The following is a 23,108-nucleotide window of genomic DNA, read 5'->3' on the forward strand; positions in this document are numbered from 1 at the left end:
GAGGTGCTGCATCATCACCATCATTTCTGGTAGTGAGGTGCTGCATCATCACCATCATTTCTGGTAGTGAGGTGCTGCATCATCACCATCATTTCTGGTAGTGAGGTGCTGCATCATCACCATCATTTCTGGTAGTGAGGTGCTGCATCATCACCATCATTTCTGGTAGTGAGGTGCTGCATCATCACCATCAGTACTGGTAGTGAGGTGCTGCATCAGAACCATCAGTACTGGTAGTGAGGTGCTGCATCATCACCATCATACTGGTAGTGAGGTGCTGCATCATCACCATCATTTCTGGTAGTGAGGTGCTGCATCATCACCATCATTTCTGGTAGTGAGGTGCTGCATCATAACCATCAGTACTGGTAGTGAGGTGCTGCATCATCACCATCAGTACTGGTAGTGAGGTGCTGCATCATCACCATCATTTCTGGTAGTGAGGTGCTGCATCATCACCATCATTTCTGGTAGTGAGGTGCTGCATGATCACCATCAGTACTGGCAGTGAGGTGCTGCATCATCACCATCAGTACTGGTAGTGAGGTGCTGCATCATAACCATCAGTACTGGTAGTGAGGTGCTGCATCATCACCATCAGTACTGGTAGTGAGGTGCTGCATCATCACCATCAGTACTGGTAGTGAGGTGCTGCATCATCATCATCAGTACTGGTAGTGAGGTGCTGCATCATCATCAGTACTGGTAGTGAGGTGCTGCATCATCACCATCAGTACTGGTAGTGAGGTGCTGCATCATCACCATCAGTACTGGTAGTGAGGTGCTGCATCACCATCAGTACTGGTAGTGAGGTGCTGCATCATCACCATCAGTACTGGTAGTGAGGTGCTGCATCATCACCATCAGTACTGGTAGTGAGGTGCTGCATCACCATCAGTACTGGTAGTGAGGTGCTGCATCATCACCATCAGTACTGGTAGTGAGGTGCTGCATCATCACCATCAGTTCTGGTAGTGAGGTGCTGCATCACCATCAGTACTGGTAGTGAGGTGCTGCATCATCACCATCAGTACTGGTAGTGAGGTGCTGCATCATCACCATCAGTACTGGTAGTGAGGTGCTGCATCATCATCATCAGTACTGGTAGTGAGGTGCTGCATCATCACCATCAGTTCTCGTAGTGAGGTGCTGCATCATCACCATCAGTTCTGGTAGTGAGGTGCTGCATCATCACCATCAGTACTGGTAGTGAGGTGCTGCATCATCACCATCAGTTCTGGTAGTGAGGTGCTGCATCATCACCATCAGTATTGGTAGTGAGGTGCTGCATCATCACCATCAGTACTGGTAGTGAGGTGCTGCATCATCGCCATCAGTACTGGTAGTGAGGTGCTGCATCATCACCGTCAGTACTGGTAGTGAGGTGCTGCATCATCACCATCTGTACTGGTAGTGAGGTGCTGCATCATCACCATCAGTACTGGTAGTGAGGTGCTGCATCATCACCATCAGTTCTGGTAGTGAGGTGCTGCATCATCACCATCTGTACTGGTAGTGAGGTGCTGCATCATCACCATCAGTTCTGGTAGTGAGGTGCTGCATCATCACCATCAGTTCTGGTAGTGAGGTGCTGCATCATCACCGTCAGTACTGGTAGTGAGGTGCTGCATCATCACCATCTGTACTGGTAGTGAGGTGCTGCATCATCACCATCTGTACTGGTAGTGAGGTGCTGCATCATCACCATCTGTACTGGTAGTGAGGTGCTGCATCATCACCATCAGTACTGGTAGTGAGGTGCTGCATCACCATCAGTACTGGTAGTGAGGTGCTGCATCATCACCATCAGTACTGGTAGTGAGGTGCTGCATCATCACCATCAGTACTGGTAGTGAGGTGCTGCATCACCATCAGTACTGGTAGTGAGGTGCTGCATCATCACCATCAGTACTGGTAGTGAGGTGCTGCATCATCACCATCAGTTCTGGTAGTGAGGTGCTGCATCACCATCAGTACTGGTAGTGAGGTGCTGCATCATCACCATCAGTACTGGTAGTGAGGTGCTGCATCATCACCATCAGTACTGGTAGTGAGGTGCTGCATCATCATCATCAGTACTTGTAGTGAGGTGCTGCATCATCACCATCAGTTCTCGTAGTGAGGTGCTGCATCATCACCATCAGTTCTGGTAGTGAGGTGCTGCATCATCACCATTAGTACTGGTAGTAAGGTGCTGCATCATCACCATCAGTTCTGGTAGTGAGGTGCTGCATCATCACCATCAGTACTGGTAGTGAGGTGCTGCATCATCACCATCAGTACTGGTAGTGAGGTGCTGCATCATCGCCATCAGTACTGGTAGTGAGGTGCTGCATCATCACCATCAGTACTGGTAGTGAGGTGCTGCATCATCACCATCTGTACTGGTAGTGAGGTGCTGCATCATCACCATCAGTACTGGTAGTGAGGTGCTGCATCATCACCATCAGTTCTGGTAGTGAGGTGCTGCATCATCACCATCTGTACTGGTAGTGAGGTGCTGCATCATCACCATCAGTTCTGGTAGTGAGGTGCTGCATCATCACCATCAGTTCTGGTAGTGAGGTGCTGCATCATCACCGTCAGTACTGGTAGTGAGGTGCTGCATCATCACCATCTGTACTGGTAGTGAGGTGCTGCATCATCACCATCTGTACTGGTAGTGAGGTGCTGCATCATCACCATCTGTACTGGTAGTGAGGTGCTGCATCATCACCATCAGTACTGGTAGTGAGGTGCTGCATCATCACCATCTGTACTGGTAGTGAGGTGCTGCATCATCACCATCTGTACTGGTAGTGAGGTGCTGCATCATCACCATCAGTACTGGTAGTGAGGTGCTGCATCATCACCATCAGTACTGGTAGTGAGGTGCTGCATCATCACCATCAGTACTGGTAGTGAGGTGCTGCATCATCACCATCTGTACTGGTAGTGAGGTGCTGCATCATCACCATCAGTACTGGTAGTGAGGTGCTGCATCATCTCCATCAGTACTGGTAGTGAGGTGCTGCATCATCACCATCAGTACTGGTAGTGAGGTGCTGCATCATCACCATCAGTACTGGTAGTGAGGTGCTGCATCATCACCATCAGTACTTGTAGTGAGGTGCTGCATCATCACCATCAGTACTGGTAGTGAGGTGCTGCATCATCACCATCAGTACTGGTAGTGAGGTGCTGCATCATCACCATCAGTACTGGTAGTGAGGTGCTGCATCATCACCATCAGTTCTGGTAGTGAGGTGCTGCATCATCACCATCAGTACTGGTAGTGAGGTGCTGCATCATCACCATCAGTACTGGTAGTGAGGTGCTGCATCATCACCATCAGTACTGGTAGTGAGGTGCTGCATCATCACCATCAGTACTGGTAGTGAGGTGCTGCATCATCACCATCAGTACTGGTAGTGAGGTGCTGCATCATCACCATCAGTACTGGTAGTGAGGTGCTGCATCATCACCATCAGTACTGGTAGTGAGGTGCTGCATCATCACTATCAGTACTGGTAGTGAGGTGCTGCATCATCACCTTTAATAGCGCTGGTGGCGTCTGTCCTCCTGGGCTGTGGTGCAGCCGCCCTACTGATCCTCGACCCACTCATCACACTCCTGGTGCCCCCACTCATCACACTCCTGGTGCCCCCACTCATCACACTCCTGGTGCCCCCACTCATCACACTCCTGGTGCCCCCACTCATCAAACAATTAGTGATCCCACCTTCACACTCATCCTAACTCCAACATTTCTAAGATAAAACTAACCCTTGAGTGTAGACTCAAGTTACAATCTGGCACTCTGACCCTGACACTAGAACAATCACAAAATTCTGTGACGTAGTAGCACTAACGCTACACTTTACCGAGATTTTTGAGTTTTAATAAACAAGAGAGACAATAAAATGTAATCCAACAGCTGCACAACTCTGATTTACAGCTGGTCGCTCCTGCTTCTTGCAACTGTTTCAACATTGCGAACCCAGATAGTAATAGTCGACGAAGTATAATCAGAGGCCGCCACTCTGACAAGCAGTGTTCCTCAAGCCACAGGACTCTTCCCCGATTTGTTTCTCATGTTTTGATATAGACGGAGACGCCAGTACTGTGTCATCCTGTACAGGTTCAGGTGGAGATAAATGGTATAAAATACCGACACGATGGTAAAATAAATACAGATGCGGTTTAATGTGATCCTTTATTGACAATGTTTCGCCCACAAAGTGGGCTTTATCAAGTGACAAACAGATCTAACTGGGTAAAGAGTTCGTGAGTATTTATAGTGTGGAGAGTCAGGTGGAGAATGTTGGGTTGTAATAGAGAGGAACCTGCCAACGCAGGTTCCTCTCTATTACAACCTATTACTCACGTACTCTTTACACAGTTAGATCTGTTTGTCATGTGATAAAGCCCACTGTGTGGGCGAAACATTGTCAATAAAGGATCGTATTATATTGCATTTGTGTTTATTTTTCCCTAAGCCAGGTCTTCCAGTGACCCACAGAAAACAATGTGAGGTTCCAGAAGAAAAATTTCGTAAAAGGACACAAGTGCAACTAATGTGACATTTTATTGTGGCAACGTTTCGCTCTCCAGGAGCTTTATCAAGCTTTATCAAGCTTGATAAAGCTCCTGGAGAGCGAGACGTTGCCACAATAAAATGTCACATTAGTTGCACTTGTGTCCTTTTACTTTACATATTGTCGGTAATTCTACCAACTTTATTACAAGAAAAAATTCAATTATTACACAATGGAAATAATGAAGAAACAAAAACTGGAGAGGAATGTGAAACAAAAATTGAAACATTCAAGAGAGAGGAAGAGGAATGTGAGTCACTTTATATTAGTAACGTCAGAACTTACTACATTGTTGTCACAGCCACGAGGAGAATGATAGGCTGGACAAATTGAACCTTGAAAGAGATGCTAAGATTATGATCATCCTAGTCAAGGAATTTGCACTCTCTCACTGGAATATTGTTGTATACCAACATCCAACTTAAAGATTTAGGTACTGTACAGAGAACTTTCATTGCCAGTATAAACACCTAAATTACTGGGAAACCTAGAAGTTCCTTCTGCTGTTCTGGGAACGAAGATGTCCAAGATACCTTATAATTTACACTTATAAAATTCTGAAGGGATTGGTCCCCAAAATCTGAACAACGAAATTACTTTCTGAGAGAACCAAAGCTCGGCCAAACAATGTAAAATACTCTAGTGACGAGCAGCTGGGCAAACAAACAACTCAGTAAACGTAAAGGGACCAAGACTCTAACATTCTCCTTTCATGGAATAGGGGAAATTACCAACAGACCCCTTGCTGTCTTCACGAGGGAACTTGATAAGTTCTTCATGTTACTTCCTGATCAATCATGCTGTGGTGTCGATGTTGGATTTCGTGCGGCTAGCACTAGTTTACTACCTGATTTGTTAGTATATCAACTACAAGGCCTGGTGGTAGACAAGGCCGCGGGGGCGCTGACCCCCTAAATTCGACTACAGGTACTCTGCAGGTAAAAGAACACATGTGGGTATTAAGAGTGAGGTGCTTTGCACCTCACTCTTAATACCATCTGTTCCCATGTATTGTTCTTCTTATTGCTTGTAACGGCTTGACAAAGCTCCTGGTGAGCGAAACGTTGCCACAATAAAATGTCACATTAGTTGCATATGTGTTCTTTCACTTAACATATTATCGATAATTTTAACAACATTATTAACTCTTGTCAGAAAAGAACTCTAGAAACAGGTACAGGAGTCTTACGGAAGCCTAGACTTGAGTTCTGCCTCCCGACACACCACAACACCTTCAGAGGGTGACCTCCGCTAATGTGGCCCGCCACTTATAAGCGCAATTGTAAATTATGTTAATGATTTGCATTGCGAGGGAGTTAATGAGGCCTTAATGGGCAGTAACTACTAATGGGGGGTGTTGAATGGCCTCATTAGTGAGGTAGCTGCGACTATCTCGTCACACCACCTAAATCACATTAAATCACATCAGTGGCAGTGATGTGTGGGTTGTATACTGCTGTGATGTGTGGGTTGTACACTGTAGTGATGTGTGGGTTGTACACTGCAGTGATATGTGGGTTGTACACTGTATTGATGTGTGGGTTGTACACTGTAGTGACGTGTGGGTTGTACACTGTAGTGATGTGTGGGTTGTACACTGCAGTGATATGTGGGTTGTACACTGTAGTGACGTGTGGGTTGTACACTGTAGTGATGTGTGGGTTGTACACTGCAGTGATATGTGGGTTGTACACTGTAGTGATGTATGGGTTGTACACTGCTGTGATGTGTGGGTTGTACACTGTATTGATGTGTGGGTTGTACACTGTAGTGACGTGTGGGTTGTACACTGCTGTGATGTGTGGGTTGTACACTGTATTGATGTGTGGGTTGTACACTGCAGTGATATGTGGGTTGTACACTGTATTGATGTGTGGGTTGTACACTGTAGTGATGTATGGGTTGTACACTGCTGTGATGTGTGGGTTGTACACTGTATTGATGTGTGGGTTGTACACTGTAGTGACGTGTGGGTTGTGCACTGCTGTGACGTGTGGGTTGTACACTGCTGTGATGTGTGGGTTGTACACTGTATTGATGTGTGGGTTGTACACTGTAGTGACGTGTGGGTTGTACACTGCTGTGATGTGTGGGTTGTACACTGTATTGATGTGTGGGTTGTACACTGTAGTGATGTATGGGTTGTACACTGCTGTGATGTGTGGGTTGTACACTGTATTGATGTGTGGGTTGTACACTGTAGTGATGTATGGGTTGTACACTGCTGTGATGTGTGGGTTGTACACTGTATTGATGTGTGGGTTGTACACTGTATTGATGTGTGGGTTGTACACTGCTGTGATGTATGGGTTGTACACTGCTGTGATGTGTGGGTTGTACACTGTATTGATGTGTGGGTTGTACACTGTAGTGACGTGTGGGTTGTACACTGCTGTGATGTGTGGGTTGTACACTGTATTGATGTGTGGGTTGTACACTGTATTGATGTGTGGGTTGTACACTGTAGTGATGTGTGGGTTGTACATTGCTGTGATGTGTGGGTTGTACACTGTATTGATGTGTGGATTGTACACTGTAGTGATGTGTGGGTTGTACATTGCTGTGATGTGTGGGTTGTACACTGTATTGATGTGTGGGTTGTACACTGTAGTGATGTGTGGGTTGTACACTGCTGTGATGTGTGGGTTGTACACTGCAGTGATATGTGGGTTGTACACTAGTGATGTGTGATTTGTACACTGCTGTCATGTGTGGGTTGTACAATGTAGTGATGTGTGGGTTGTACACTATAGTGATGTGTGGGTCGTACACTGTAGTGATGTGTGGGTTGTACACTGCTGTGATGTGTGGGTTGTACACTGCTGTGATGTGTGGGTTGTACACTGTAGTGATGTGTGGGTTGTACACTGTAGTGATGTGTGGGTTGTACACTGTAGTGATGTGTGGGTTGTACACTGCTGTGATGTGTGATTTGTACACTACTGTTATGTGTGGGTTGTACACTGTAGTGATGTGTGGGTTGTACACTGCATGTGAGACCTTGACCCACTCTGCCTGAGGTATCCCAGCAAGTGAGCACGTCTGCTGTGTTATCCCAGTGCTTAACAGAATAGGGAATAGCATATTAAGGTACATGTAAAAATGGGAACTATGGCTATAGTTTACTTAATAACATAAAAGGGCTAGAATACGACATATCCTGATGGAAAATGACATCATGTAACAAATAACCTATGAGACTTATTACTAGAGGGAAGGGTAGATGTTATCAGTAACACGGACTAGTATTCACTCTTAATTCACCGACCAGCTGACCAGAGATTCTCAATGCGTGGTCCACTACACACGCGGCTGTCCAGAGCTCTCGCTCACCGGACCTGTCAACAACAACCTCCTTGCTCAGCTGTTCCCTGGCTTATGTGGTCCTCTAAGCACCCCGTTCCCCATAAGGCGTAGACCACGTGTTAAGACCTGACGCCGAGATCTGACACCGTCAAGAACAAAAGACCTCAGACTTAATTAAGCCGAAAAGGCGTGTCGGATATCCATTTGCTAAGGCAAGGTGTGACCATATAATTGGTTAAATTAGGTCTTCCTTAGCAACCTACCAAGCATAGTTGAACTACCTCACATACTCACAGTTACAGAGTATAGTCACAGTGGCAGAGTATGCTCACAGTTACAGAGTATACACACAGTTACAGAGTATACTCACAGTGACAGTATACTCACAGTTACAGAGTATACTCACAGTGGCAGAGTATGCTCACAGTTACAGAGTATACACACAGTTACAGAGTGTATTCTCAGTGGCCGAATATACTCACAGTGACCGAGTATACTTAGTGACCAAGTATACTCACAGTGACAGTAAACTCACAGTTACAGAGTATACTCAGAGTGACAGTATACTCACAGTGACAGAGTATACTCACAGTGACAGAGTATACTCACAGTGACAGAGTATACTCACAGTGACAGAGTATACTCACAGTTACAGAGTATACTCACAGTGACAGTATACTCACAGTTACAGAGTATGCTCACAGTTACAAAGTATACTCACAGTTGCAGAGTATACTCACAGTTACAATGTATACTCACAGTGGCAAAGTATACTCACAATTACAGAGTATACTCACAGTTACAGAGTATGCTCACAGTGACAGAGTATACTCAGTGACCGAATATACTCACAGTGACCGATTATACTCACAGTGACTGGGTATACTCACAGTGACAGTATACTCACAGTTACAGAGTATACTGACAATGGCAGAGTATAATCACAGTGACAGTATACTCACAGTTACAGAATATACTCACAGTTACAGAGTATACTCAGTCACAGTATACTCACAGTTACAGAGTATACTCACAGTTACAGAGTATGCTCACAGTGACAGTATACTCACAGTTACAGAGTATACTCACAGTTACAGAGTATACTCACAGTTACAGAGTATACTCACAATGGCAGAGTATACTTACAGTTACAGAGTATACTCACAGTGACAGGATACTCACAGTGACAGAGTATACTCACAGTTACAGAGTATACTCACATTAACAAAAGTATACTCATAGTGACAGAATATACTCACAGTTGCAGAGTATACTCACAGTGACAGAGTATACTCACAGTGACAGAGTATACTAACAGTTACAGAGTATACTCACAGTAACAAAAGTATATTCACAGTGACAGAGCATACTCACAGTGACAGAGTATACTCACAGTAACAAAAGTATACTCACAGTGACAGAGTATACTCACAGCAACAAAAGTGTACTCACAGTGACAGAGTATACTCACAGTTACAGAGTATGCTCACAGTAACAAAAGTATACTCACAGTGACAGAGTATACTCACAGTAACAAAAGTATACTCACAGTGACAGAGTATACTCACAGTTACAGAGTATACTCACAGTAACAAAAGTATACTCACAGTGACAGAGTATACTCACAGTTACAGAGTATGCTCACAGTAACAAAAGTATACTCATAGTGACAGAGTATATTCACAGTTACAGAGTATACTCAAAGTAACAAAAGTATACTCACAGTGACAGAGTATACTCACAGTTACAGAGTATGCTCACAGTAACAAAAGTATACTCATAGTGACAGAGTATATTCACAGTGACAGAGTATACTCACAGTGACAGAGTACACTCACAGTAACAAAAATATACTCACAGTAACAGAGTATACTCACAGTAACAAAAGTACACTCACAGTGACAGAGTATACTCACAGTAACAAAAGTATACTCACAGTAACAGAGTATACTCACAGTAACAAAAGTATACTCACAGTAACAGAGTATACTCACAGTAACAAAAGTATTTACCTGGAGTTTACCTGGAGAGAGTTCCGGGGGTCAACGCCCCGGCGGCCCGATCTGTGACCAGGCCTCCTGGTGGATCAGAGCCTGATCAACCAGGCTGTTGCTCCTGGCTGCACGCAAACCAACGTACGAGCCACAGCCCGGCTGGTCAGGAACCGACTTTAGGTGCTTGTCCAGTGCCAGCTTGAAGACTGCCAGGGGTCTGTTGGTAATCCCCCTTATGTATGCTGGGAGGCAGTTGAACAGTCTCGGGCCCCTGACACTTATTGTATGGTCTCTTAACGTGCTAGTGACACCCCTGCTTTTCATTGGGGGGATGTTGCATCGTCTGCCAAGTCTTTTGCTTTCGTAGTGAGTGATTTTCGTGTGCAAGTTCGGTACTAGTCCCTCTAGGATTTTCCAGGTGTATATAATCATGTATCTCTCCCGCCTGCGTTCCAGGGAATACAGGTTTAGGAACCTCAAGCGCTCCCAGTAATTGAGGTATACTCACAGTTTGTGTAAATAAGGCAAGACGCTGGTTGCATCCTTTCATTAAGAAGTCGTAACATCCACCAGGGATTTTATCATGAGATGAAGACGGTCCCTGGTGGGCGAAACGTTCTATTAAGATAATGCCAGAACCCGCATTGTGCCTCAGCTACCTGGCTCAGTGGTGCTACCAAGCAAGTGCTGCTACACCAGGTACCGTAGCGCTACACCAGGTACCGTAGCGCTACACCAGGCTACCGTAGCGCTACACCAGGCTACCGTAGCGCTACACCAGGCTACCGTAGCGCTACACCAGGCTACCCTAGCGCTACACCAGGCTACCCTAGCGCTACACCAGGCTACCGTAGCGCTACACCAGGCTACCGTAGCGCTACACCAGGCTACCGTAGCGCTACACCAGGCTACCGTAGCGCTACACCAGGCTACCGTAGCGCTACACCAGGCTACCGTAGCGCTACACCAGGCTACCGTAGCGCTACACCAGGCTACCGTAGCGCTACACCAGGCTACCGTAGCGCTACACCAGGCTACCGTAGCGCTACACCAGGCTACCGTAGCCCTACACCAGGCTACCGTAGCGCTACACCAGGCTACCCTAGCGCTACACCAGGCTACCCTAGCGCTACACCAGGCTACCGTAGCGCTACACCAGGCTACCGTAGCGCTACACCAGGCTACCCTAGCGCTACACCAGGCTACCGTAGCGCTACACCAGGCTACCGTAGCGCTACACCAGGCTACCGTAGCGCTACACCAGGCTACCGTAGCGCTACACCAGGCTACCGTAGCGCTACACCAGGCTACCGTAGCGCTACACCAGGCTACCCTAGCGCTACACCAGGCTACCGTAGCGCTACACCAGGCTACCGTAGCGCTACACCAGGCTACCGTAGCGCTACACCAGGCTACCGTAGCGCTACACCAGGCTACCCTAGCGCTACACCAGGCTACCGTAGCGCTACACCAGGCTACCCTAGCGCTACACCAGGCTACCGTAGCGCTACACCAGGCTACCGTAGCGCTACACCAGGCTACCGTAGCGCTACACCAGGCTACCGTAGCGCTACACCAGGCTACCCTAGCGCTACACCAGGCTACCGTAGCGCTACACCAGGCTACCGTAGCGCTACACCAGGCTACCCTAGCGCTACACCAGGCTACCCTAGCGCTACACCAGGCTACCGTAGCGCTACACCAGGCTACCGTAGCGCTACACCAGGCTACCGTAGCGCTACACCAGGCTACCCTAGCGCTACACCAGGCTACCGTAGCGCTACACCAGGCTACCCTAGCGCTACACCAGGCTACCGTAGCGCTACACCAGGCTACCCTAGCGCTACACCAGGCTACCGTAGCGCTACACCAGGCTACCGTAGCGCTACACCAGGCTACCCTAGCGCTACACCAGGCTACCGTAGCGATACACCAGGCTACCCTAGCGCTACACCAGGCTACCGTAGCGCTACACCAGGCTACCGTAGCGCTACGCTAGGCTACCGTAGCGCTACACCAGGCTACCGTAGCGCTACACCAGGCTGCACAGTTTTGGTCACCGTATTACAGAATGGATATAAATGCTCTGGAAAACATACAAACTAGGATGATGAAGTTGATCCCATGTATCAGAAATCTTCCCTATGAGGATAGACTGAGGACCCTGAATCTGCACTCTCTAGAAAGGCATAGAATTAGGGGGGATATGATTGAGGTGTATAAATGGAAAGCAGGAATAAATAAAGGGGATGTAAATAACGTGCTGAAAATATCTAGCCTAGACAGGACTCGCAGCAAGGGTTTTAAGTTGGAAAAAGTCAGATTCAGGAAGGATATAGGAAAGCACTGGTTTGGTAATAGAGTTGTGGATGAGTGGAACAAACTCCCGAGTACAGTTATAGAGGCTAAAACGTTGTGTAGTTTTAATAATAGGTTGGATAAATGCATGAGTGGGTGTGGATGGGTGTGAGTTGGACCTGATTAGCTTGTGCTGCTAGGTCAGTAGCCGTGTTCCTTCCTTAAGTGAATGTGACCTGACCTGACCTGACTAGGTTGGGGCATTGGCTTAAGCCAGTAGGAGACTTGGACCTGCCTCGCATGGGCCAGTAGGCCTGCTGCAGTGTTCCTTCTTTCTTATGCTCTTATAAAGTTGTCAGGAAGTGGAATAGTCTGGCAAGTGACGTAGTGGAGGCAGGAACCATACATAGTTTTAAGACGAGGTATGATAAAGCTCATGGAGCAGGGAGAGAGAGGACCTAGTAGCGACCAGAAAAGAGGCGGGGCCAGGAGCTATGAATCGACCCCTGCAAATACAAATAGGTGAGTACACTACACACCTGCACCATGACACATTACACATCTGCACCATGACACAGTACACACCTGCACCATGACACACTATACATCTGCACCATGACACACTACACACCTGCACCATGACACTACACATCTGCACCATGACACACTACACACCTGCACCATGACACACTACACACCTGCACCATGACACACTACACACCTGCACCATGACACACTACACACCTGCACCATGACACTACACACCTGCACCATGACACACTACACACCTGCACCATGACACACTACACACCTGCACCATGACACACTACACACCTGCACCATGACACACTAAACATCTGCACCATGACACAGTACACACCTGCACCATGACACTACACATCTGCACCATGACACACTACACACCTGCACCATGACACACTACACACCTGCACCATGACACACTACACACCTGCACCATGACACACTACACACATGCACCATGACACACTAAACATCTGCACCATGACACAGTACACACCTGCACCATGACACACTACACATCTGCAGCATGACACACTACACACCTGCACCATGACACACTAAACATCTGCACCATGACACAGTACACACCTGCACCATGACACACTACACACCTGCACCATGACACACTACACACCTGCACCATGACACACTACACACCTGCACCATGACACACTACACACCTGCACCATGACACTACACATCTGCACCATGACACACTACACATCTGCACCATGACACACTACACACCTGCACCATGACACACTACACACCTGCACCATGACACACTACACACCTGCACCATGACACACTAAACATCTGCACCATGACACAGTACACACCTGCACCATGACACACTACACACCTGCACCATGACACACTACACACCTGCACCATGACACACTAAACATCTGCACCATGACACAGTACACACCTGCACCATGACACACTACACACCTGCACCATGACACACTACACACCTGCACCATGACACACTAAACATCTGCACCATGACACAGTACACACCTGCACCATGACACAGTACACACCTGCACCATGACACACTAAACATCTGCACCATGACACAGTACACACCTGCACCATGACACACTACACATCTGCACCATGACACACTACACACCTGCACCATGACACACTACACACCTGCACCATGACACACTACACACCTGCACCATGACACACTAAACATCTGCACCATGACACAGTACACACCTGCACCATGACACACTACACACCTGCACCATGACACAGTACACACCTGCACCATGACACACTAAACATCTGCACCATGACACAGTACACACCTGCACCATGACACACTACACATCTGCACCATGACACACTACACACCTGCACCATGACACACTACACATCTGCACCATGACACACTACACATCTGCACCATGACACAGTACACACCTGCACCATGACACACTAAACATCTGCACCATGACACACTACACACCTGCACCATGACACTACACATCTGCACCATGACACACTACACACCTGCACCATGACACACTACACACCTGCCTACACTCCGACTTGTATCATATTTCGATATTTCGTCAGATAGTTTGACTTAGGCTGCGAGGCTGTCTGAGCCGCTCACTCATACAGCTTCGACTCGAGTGGAGGTGCGGATATTTGCATATTGTGGAATCAGAAATACGTTGAAAACACTCCAGAGCCATGTTCAGCACACTGCTGTAACTTACTGCAGTGGCAGATACGGGAGGAAGTGTAGAATAAACACTGATACGCAGTGGCGCCGTGAACATACAATAGTGGACACTGTTGGCTGGCGAAGGATGTGTATACAGTATATATATATATATATATATATATATATATATATATATATATATATATCAGTGGCGTGCAGAAGGGGGCAAAGGGGACGGTGGCCCCAGGCATCCAAATGAAATGGGGCATCCAGTTGGGGAGGGAAATAAGACAGTGATTTTGAAATTTCAGCAGTGACAAATCAATTTTTGGAGGCTGACCACGCTACAAAGGCTGTGGTTAGCCCTTTATTTCTATAACATGGTGTACCTTTTGTGTCCAGAGAAAATAGTGCCCCTAATTGAAGATGAACAAGAAAGAGAGATACGTGTTAAAAAGGACTGTTCAGACTTTGCAAATTCTTATGATAATGATGTGGCAGCCATTCAGTTATATGACGAAATTATTGATTTTGTGATGCTTGTTCGAGCTGGAGGGAATAGAATTCCCCGTGATGGTAAATATACTGTGGAGTATTTACTGCAGTATATGAGGGATGTCTTTCTCACGCTGTGTCTCAGACACATTACTGCTGACAGTCACATTTTCAGTCGCAAGTTGTGAAAGGTCATTTCAAAACTGAAATTAATAAAAACATATCTGAGGTCTTGAATGTCACAGGAGCTACTGTCCAACCTGGCTTTAATAAACATTGAAAAAGAATTTCTCACAGCTGATGTAAAAAGTGAAGTAGGTCAAGTGTTTTCTGACAGCAGGAATTATTTGGGGAAAACAACTTAATAAATTTGGTTGATTTATATTTAAATCGAATAGTGTTTATTTCATGTTTCACCTGTGTTTACATATTCAAAATATCCCCCTTTACCATAATATTTCTCAGTACTAGGCCTTATACTTGAGTCTTTGGGGCATGCAATCAAGGAGTTGGCCCCGGGCATCACCAGACCTCTGCGCGCCACTGATTTATGTGTGTGTGTATATATATATATATATATATATATATATATATATATATATATATATATATATATATATATATATATATATATACACACACACACACATTATGTCTACGTTCACAGCTAGACTCGAACCTGCAAACTCTTCATCAGAGTACACAGTACTTTATCCACAACGCCAGTCTCCAAATAAGTCTGGGCGCCTAATCGAAGCTAGACGATGTTATCCCATCCCCCGGAGCACCAGGTTTGTTTTCAAAGTTATTTCATCAAATCCTGCTACATGCAGTGGACAACGGAAGAGCTTTGAAATGCTTCTGGACAACTTTGGTGACTCAGCAGGAATACAGGATCCTAGCTACACCAGTGTCATTACTGAATGGGAGACTGTCGTTGCTCCAGTATCAACACCTAGTACAGCACTTGCCTACAAGTAATCGAGCTAGGATGGCCCGGTCGCTGAAAAGGTGCATGCTCAGGGTTGCAACATACAACAGGGAGACTGCCCATCTCGAAGCTGTGAGCACACATCACTCTGGAGACTTCCTCCAAGGAGTTCCCATTTCAGCAGTGGGAACACACCTCAGCCCATAGACCCTCCGTATTGCAGTGGCTCTTTGCCTCGCTGTACCAATTCACACGGAATATAAGTGTATTTGCGGAGATGCACAAGCGATCAATATGGTGTACATGGCCTAAACTGCTCCAGAACCAAGGGTTGGCACGGAAGACACAATGAAGTCAACATCATGAAGAGAACCCTTGCTGGATGCCCAGCAGAGGGAGCCCCGATCACTAGCAGCCAACAATACCCACAACCCAGCAAACCGCCCCGACGGGATCACCATCTATCCTTGGAAGAATGGCAAGCTCTTAGCATGGGACTATACCTGCTTGTCGACGCCGCCTGACACCTACACCCATCAGTGTTCGGCAACAAGGAGGTGCTGCACATCACAGGGAGGAGTACAAGATGAACAAGTACAAAGACATAAGCCATCAGTATCAATTTGTACCAGTGGGATCGGAGACCCTGGGATCATGAGGAAGAACGCCACACGTTTCCTCAAAGAACTGGGCTTCAGACTCATTGACTAAACCAGGGACCCAAGGGCGGCCAGTTTCATGTTTCCCAGAATTTACCGACCTCTCACTACCCTAACATTAACATATATATACTTTGATAAGTAAGACACATGTGCAACAGTTAGGCATCTTTATTCTGAAATGTTTCACCTGTATCGTAGGGGTTCTTAAATGGAGATATCGAGGGTTGAAGGTAGACACACTTGTTGGATGGTAACGATATATTGTCAGACTGTGATGATGGGAAATTGAGCCCAGCCTCTGCCTGTCCTAGCCTGGATGTCTACGCCGACTGAGGGGGAGGCAGAGGTACGAGCCTACACATGCGCATCCCGTGACGTCACACAAAGTCACAGGCCTACAAGGGATCTCCTATCTAAAGCACATGGATGATACTAATATGCTATGCTATATAACACAGGGATCAGCAACTACGCTGACAGCTCGGTCATGTTACGTATGTCGTCTCGACATACACTACTATCTATAGGCTGAACAGGCAGGCGGTTCTGGGCTGATTCTATACAATAACAAATTCATATATAACTTAGAACTAATGGATGGTATCATAATGGATGTTACAACATGAGTTTTACGTAATGGGTGTTAACGTAATGAGTTTTAACGTAATGCATTACCAACTATAAGAGCAAATCATTGTACAATATGGATGGAATTGATCGATCGATCTATATTCATGCACTCTACGGATTCTGAGGAAGAATAAATATATATATACAAGGTGAAATTAACAGCAAAAGCATCTGGTGCACACTCAGACTATCACTGTCAAATTCTCAGAATACGGAGGGAACGTGAACACAAAAAAAAAATATTTCTGAAAAACTAATCAGTTAATAACAAACAATTGACAATTTCATTCATCTCGGACATCTAGTTATACAGGCTGTTTACACTTAAACCCAATTCTGCGAGGGTAAAGTTTACGTATGCAGAATGGTTATCATCTCTGGGAGGATCGAATTCCTCTGCAATGGCTAACACATGCCTTGACTGAGGACAGTCTGAACGAGTATCTACAAAAGATACAGCTACATGGACAATCTGAACAAGTATCTACAAAAGATACAGCTACAATCACTAGTGACTGTGGAATTACTAATTCTTCTGCTAAGAGTACTCAACTCGACTATTCGATACAGTAATTCTTGGCTCATTACAAAGTCACTAATGGGTGCTGGTGGCTTCACAGTAAGAATAAGATCTTCCTGGAGCAGGAATCGAATCACACCAGAACACAAGGGATCGGTTCTTTCTTACTGGAGGAATGAACAAACTCGGTGGAGTGGATGACTCCCCCCGGTTGAAAAAATTAACGCTTTAACACGCAGTATGAGCAAGGGAGAACGAATCTACTATCTCAAACTGCAAGCACAGGAGAAAATAAATGAACACGGTCAACAATGCTGATATTCAATCTGAGTCGCACACAGTGACACGAGGTATCAGCTATAAAGAAACTACACTTACAAACGTTAGCAACACGTGAAAGTTACTCGAGAAATAACTTCTTACAATGCACTGATTACTGTCAACTAGGATGGGATCACCATCTGGAACATTAGGAACAACAACAGACACTCTAGTGAGAACACTAGCTGTAACAGAGACGTCTTTCTGCAGACAGCATGTCACATCAACAAGAGATAGCATTACTAGTTTCAAGCAGTTGTTTTCTGACAAGGCGTCCCCTGTGGAGAAACTACTACTCGAACTAGCAGTCATTGCAGGGATAGGCTGTGCACTCAAGGCAGTCTGAGTGTCCTCGGACACTTGAGGCAACGGAACACTATCTTGCAAGTCTGAAGGTGTAGGTGGAACACAGATGGGAGTGACAGAGTTACTAGTGCCTGACCGCTCGGCTACGTTAATAAGTAATGAACGAATCTATAGGAACTTAATCTGAACTTCACATTTCACAGCACTTTAACAAATCTCAGATACAAGCTATGAGAACAAACACATTGCTCAGGGACTAGGTATTGTCTTTCAGTCAGTAAGGAAATGTTGGTACTGTGGACTGATTCATATTGACTTTGACTGGCATGATACACTAAGTGAACGTTCAAAAGTAACTGGGACATCTTCTCAGTGAAATTACTGAAGGGCATAAGTCAAAAAAAAATAGAAAGAATAACACAATAGGCTTAAACGGGAAGAAAATACTTAACGACTCTGCATAAGTAATTAAAAATTGACAGGTCACACAGTAAGTAAAGAACTCACACAAGAAAAATATGCAACTTAACAAACAACACTTTGAAAATCAAGAGAACTTGTACTTTACTCAAAACTGATTTGTTCAACTTTTACTTTAAATTGAATGAATGGCACAGTGAGTTGTCTTTACTTTCAATGCAACAGGGAAATACACAACAAAATGATAAATCAATCAAAAAGAAAAAATATTAAAATGGACTCAATAAAACTTGTGCAAAAAATAAAACAGACACACAATTCACTGAAATAAAATAAAATGACACAGACAGAATAAAATATTATGCACAGAACAGAGCATATGAAACTGCACTGAAATAAACTGTAGCAATATTACAAATAATTGCTAATCAAAAAAAACACTGCTTAGAATCTCTGCAAGAAAAACTTTAGTGGCAACACAATATTTGCACAAGAATTATTGCAAAATGAGTCAATGTGCAATAATAAAAATTATTACACACACAAGAAAAGAAATATATCAAGGAATGAACACTTTAACTCTTAACTGCACTCAAGCAACACTTAACAAGCAAAAGAACAATTTACTCTAAAAGAAGAACTTAAAAATTGCACTAAGAGTGAATTTGTTCAATGAAACATTAAAAATAATAGGTGCTAAAACATATAACAAAAAAAGTTTGAACACTTACAGTGATGCAGAACACAACACATCAACATAAACACAATACTAGAATTTTCTTGCAATGAAACTTGATGTGTGAAAAATTTTGTAAAAATGATTTCTTGCTTGTACAAATAATGGCACTATTGTCTGTGGAAATAAGACAAATTAGACACTGGCTAAATGAAAGAATATGAACACAAGAATGTTCAACACACAGGGAACAAAACAAAAATACACAAAAGCTGGGAAGAAAAAAAATAACAGACAACACTGAGTTGTGATGCAGAATATGAGGTGAAAAATTTACTGAAATACTTCACTGGAATACTGAGAACACAAGGTGATTCTGAAGTGTAAACACAAGTTCTATATTGCTCATATGTTGCACACACAACAAAGGAAAAACACTAAGGTACTTAATTCAAGTATATAAAAAAAAAGAAACACAACACAACAGACATGAAATAATAGCACAAAAATTAACACTGAATTAAGAAGAGAAAAAAAGAATATTGCAATCAGTATATAATAAACACTGAGTCTGATCAAGAGTCACTGAATGTCACTAAGAGAAAAATCACTGGAACACAAAAGAAATGTCTCAACACTCGCAAATGTCTCTATGAAAAAAAATATTATCGCTGTAACGACTTGGTGAAGAATGAGGTTGATGGAGGAAGGTTGGAGGATTGTTTATGTGGTCTTGCTGCTGTCCTCTGCACACGTGATCGTAGAATTGCGCTTACATCGACGAGAGACACACACAGGAGGCTTTTAACGGTGGCACAAAACACACTCTAGCTCTTGACCCCCTATGTGGTCCTTAAAATATGGTGCTCCCTTAGTAGTTCACCAAAACACTGAAGAAGTTAGGTGAGTGGGTAATGGCTGAGTGAGGCGTCTGAGGCCGCGTGGTGAGTGTAGTTGGGTTTGTGGGTTAACAGGGCTGAGACCGGCAATGGTGCGACACACGTGGTCGTGGGTGGCTGGGCATATGGGTTGAACGGCATAAGCCTCACTGAGGACAGCCACACTGCCGCGAAGATAATTCTAAGCTGACTGGCTTAAAAACAAACCCACGAATTACCACAACACCACAGGGTTGAAAAAGAGCACTCAGAATGACTTGGAGCTTGAATCACAAGCGATGAAGACTACTCACGTGGCTTGCTTGAGTACTGGGGTAAGACACCTGGGTTAGTTGCTAGCTGGCTTATCTTAACCCTTCACACAGAATAGCTTGACAACTTCTCACGATGAGCACAGCAGAGGTGGAAGCTGGCTTGGCAGGCAAAAAAACTGGATGAAGTAGACTAGGCTGGACTGGACTCCCCCACCACAGACTGGAAACTGGCTTATTTTGCAAACTCGGGTCAACCCCTCGGGAGTGATGCAAATAAGCAGATAAACACTAATACAAAGAGACTGACCAGTGGATGGTGTAGAAGCTGGTAGGAGCTTGGGCGAGTAGCTGACTTGAGGTAGCAGGCTGGCTAGGTCGGCCTACTGGTGACACGAAATGGCCGTCTTGCTGGTCGAAAATTATCTCTAGAAATCGCTGTAATCGTCAGAATTACAGGCCCTCCGTTGCCACCATTTATCGTAGGGGTTCTTAAATGGAGATATCGAGGGTTGAAGGTAGACACACTTGTTGGATGGTAACGATATATTGTCAGACTGTGATGATGGGAAATTGAGCCCAGCCTCTGCCTGTCCTAGCCTGGATGTCTACGCCGACTGAGGGGGAGGCAGAGGTACGAGCCTACACATGCACATCCCGTGACATCACACAAAGTCACAGGCCTACAAGGGATCTCCTATCTAAAGCACATGGATGATATTAATATGCTATGCTATATAACACAGGGATCAGCAACTATGCTGACACCTGTAGTCGACTGAAATAGCCTACCGTGTAGGCGACACGTTTCGGAATAAAGATACATAAGTGGCGAGTATGTGTCTTAATTATCAACTTGTCGGTATTGTGAACTATTATAATATTCACCTCCATACTTTGAACACTTACCTGCCTCGCACAAATTATGGATTATCATCTGTTTAATTAACGAGAAGAAATAGACTTGACTACCTGACCCAGATGTCTCACTATCTACCCGCGTTGTTGGTGCCTTGGGGTTGCTGGGTGACATCAGGACAGAACGTTAAGCAACTGATGTCCTGCTTAATTATAAGAGCGGACCTGTCTCGCATAGGCCAGTAGGCATGTTGCAGTGTTCCTTCTTTGTTATGTTCTTATGTTACCCCTGTATCCGAATGTAATGTAACTGCTGCCGACACCCAGGTCTTTACTAACGTTTGTCTTCAGTGATAAGCTTCCATGCTTGAAGAGTTTATACACACACACACACACACACACACACACACACACACACACACACACACACACACACACACACACACACACACACACACACACACACACACACACAAAAGATACCCCGAAGACTACAGAAATAAAACAAACGAATAAGTTCGATGCGATGAGTGAGACGATGGAGAGTGTGTGGACACCTGCTCAAGTCCAAGAATCCACTCTTAGGTATTTTATATATACTTAAAGACTCAGAACAGCTGTTTGATAACGTAATAAACAGATGTGCCATTGTCTTCTGTCAGTAATAAGCTCAGAGCGGTGCAGCTATTATGGTTCCATGGTTGAGAAGTCAGGGCCGGGTATGGTGTTTCTTTTCTGGATCCTCGCACAAGACTGCCTTCAGGGCATCCAAAACACGGTGTGCCCAGCCTCCACTAGGCGGCCCAACTCGAGGCACTCTTGCCAGATGACCGACCAGGATGAGTATTAATAAATCACTCTCATAGTCAGAACATAGTCGCTATGACATTCATAAACTCAACAGTGCTCTCAGACCTCAGTAAAGAAACTTGGGTCTCAGGCTCTTATAATGTTGGTGCCACCTGGCAAGCAGGTGTGACTTGGCACTTGGCACTCTCATATTGTGGGAAAAAGAGCCTTTATAACTCTACTCCCGCTCGGCTGAGAGGTGGCATGATTGTTACAGGTCTCTCTAGGTCACATTACCAGTTGGTCACAACTATTAAAGTTATGTGACCATAACTTCATTAGTTGGTCACAATATGAAGATATGCTCCGTGTTCATTGTTCCCCAGTGACGGAGTTCGATCCGCATACCACACTTCGTGAATTAGTGACTGGACCAACTCTTACACGTGAAGTATTAAGTAATTTCTCGACTCGATGTCTATTACACTATCTCGAGATTATTCTTAAAAACCCCACAATGTGGTCCTTAGACACTTCATCTTCCAGTGAATACTTATATGACATAATGCCGCAACAAAGAAGATTTCTTATATTCCCACCTTGGTAACATTCAGGTCAGACACACTCGAGGTGTTCACCACAAGTTGACCAACAGTGTACCACTGCCAACTGATCACGACTGGTCTGGAACAAGTCAGAAACAGCTTGTAAACTCCTTGATCCAGCCTGAGCCTAGTTGATCAGGTCAGTGGGCTTGGCTAACAGGGAAGTATCACAGCTGGTCAGTGGGCTTGGCTACCTGGGAAGTATCGCAGCTGGTCAGTGGGCTTGGCTACCAGGAAAGTATCACAGCTGGTCAGTGGACTTGGCTACCTGGTAAGTATCACAACTGGTCAGTGGGCTTGGCTACCAGGAAAGTATCACAGCTGGTGAGTGGGCTTGGCT

The 23,108-nt window shown here is 45.2% G+C and overlaps 1 protein-coding gene across 6 annotated transcripts in view; it reads left to right on the plus strand.

Annotated features, from left to right (window-relative positions):
- The window catches only part of CdGAPr (GTPase-activating protein CdGAPr), a 1,516,021-nt gene that overhangs the window by 876,838 nt on the left and 616,075 nt on the right, over positions 1-23,108 (plus strand). The gene's annotated exons all lie outside the window — the stretch shown is intronic.

Source organism: Cherax quadricarinatus, chromosome 8 (assembly GCF_038502225.1).
Source record: "Cherax quadricarinatus isolate ZL_2023a chromosome 8, ASM3850222v1, whole genome shotgun sequence".
Lineage (NCBI taxonomy): Eukaryota > Metazoa > Arthropoda > Malacostraca > Decapoda > Parastacidae > Cherax > Cherax quadricarinatus.